This window comes from Sceloporus undulatus, unplaced genomic scaffold, assembly GCF_019175285.1.
Source record: "Sceloporus undulatus isolate JIND9_A2432 ecotype Alabama unplaced genomic scaffold, SceUnd_v1.1 scaffold_23, whole genome shotgun sequence".
NCBI classification, from domain to species: Eukaryota; Metazoa; Chordata; class Lepidosauria; order Squamata; family Phrynosomatidae; genus Sceloporus; species Sceloporus undulatus.
The window spans coordinates 377,832-380,004 of NW_024802945.1; positions in this window are offsets into that span (position 1 = coordinate 377,832).

Genomic DNA, 2,173 nt, shown 5'->3' on the forward strand with positions numbered 1-2,173 from the left:
TGACTTGGCTCCCTTTATAGAGTGCAAAGAAGATACACAAAGGCACCTCCCAGTTTCACCAGAGCAAACTGGAAGTGCTTCACTTTTGGACTTGGATACAGGGATGCTGAATTTAACCCTTTACTACACAGTTCCATGAAGGAGCCATACTTCACATAAGTGCTTTAAACTAGTGTTTCTTAACTACATTGGTCTTCCAAGGTTTTGGGCTGCGTGGCAAGAGGTTAGACTGAATGGCCCTTGTGCTGTCTTCCAAGTCATCCAGTATGGCCAATGGGAAGAGACTGTGGGTGCTCAAGTCCAAAATTTCCAGTTTTGGAAATCAAGCAAAGCAGCCTTTTCTCCCAATTTACAGTTAATGGAACTGAGATTTCAAAGAACATGATTTGCCAGAAGCCACCAGTGGAGTCTAAGGGTAAATGCTATGAAGGATCATACAGATTAGGGTGGGTCATTTTCTGGACAATTTGTGGCCCTCTAGACACTGTTGGATTGCAATGCCCATCAGGTTTGGCCAGCATAGCCAATTGTGATGGTCAATGGGCGTTGGAGTCTGCCAACATCTGAAGGGCCACATGTTCTCCACCCTGATACAGATGAATGTTCATTTAGGATGTTTTATGTACAAATGTTGTATATACATGTTGTCTGGAACATAACTGCCCTGCTCTCAGAGTCGATGAAATCAAGAGGAGGATGAGCTCCATCTCTCATCTAACAGATTAGTATGGCTGTTAGAGAGTTAATGCTTGTCCTGACTTTATGAAGGCCATAATAGTTAATCTTTGACCACCTTGGGAGGAAGCGGCAAGCAACCTGTTGTAAAGTAAACATAGTTAGGGCTTGCCAGGCATGAAGATATTGTACTTGTCTATTAGTTATCTAATATTTTGTTTCATTAATGAAATATTTTAAATTGGAAAGTGTTATTTTTCTGGAGGGAAAGGTCTGTGCATCCTGAGCTACTAAATTATAGCCCCTGGGCCATGCTAACCTACAGATTAGGGCCACCCAAGGGACTTTGTTGCCTCAGGTGAAGAACAAGATAATACCCATCCCATTCTGTAAACAAAATATAACCAGACTGGCACCTGGACACTCCAGTTTAACACTGGCAGGGAAAGAGCATCCTTCCCATAGATGAGACCAGCAGGCAAGATTAGGGAGCATATAACAGACCACATACTTGGAAAGGAGGAATCGATCAGAAGGAAGCCAGACATCCAACTGAGATAATACAGAGGCAGAGAAAAGATGAACACAGACCAGGTAGGCTGGGGCAAAGTACTTAGATTCACCTGCTACCATCAAATTCCTCACTACACCTTCCATTTTCAGTTTATTGAATATTCACCTTTGCCTGTTTGTATTTGGAATTATCAAGGCAATCTAATGATCAAATAATCCAAACTGCTGTAAGACCAAACAATCACATTACGTATCCATTAAAACATTTATTAGTATCACAATTATTAATCATTAAGAAACCTGCAAATCGAAAAAGGAATATTTCCAGAGGAAGCAAACTCAGCAGTATAGAAAAGTCCACTAAGGGCCAATGCCTCACTTGGTCTAAGTGGAAGTAAGGGGTGCTTCTCCCTGACTCCTGGCTCCAACCATTGGCTGCTGCTTCTGAAAGAAAGAAAGAAAGAAAGAAAGAAAGAAAGAAAGAAAGATTAAATTAAACATGCAAACAAATTAAGGCTGCATTGGAACAAGCAAACCTGTTTAACAGTTCTGCAGAAGTGGTTTATGAATCTTTACAGACTGGAGTTGAAATTTTGTAGCCTCTTGGATGGCATACTTGAAGGGGCACCTCTCTTGCCCTAATATACCTGCTTGAGCATTGAGCTGACCATTGGCCATGCCAACTTGGGCTGATAAATGCTGTTGTCTTCTGAAACAGCCGGAGGATGCCAAGTTGGAGAAAGTCATTGCAGTTTGTGCTCTCTTGCTTGAGAACAGAGGATTAATGTATGTTGATGGATCCCATATCATGAGCAACTGGAATACTATTAACTATCACCTTGTCCTGACATATTGTTATTTGGTGGGAAAGGAAACCCATCCTCTATTTACACGTTCTTTGTAAAAAGTAGTAGTAGTAGCAGTGCTAGGAGACCTAAATACCATGACAACACCAGATCCAAATGATCTTGGAAGCTAAGCAGGG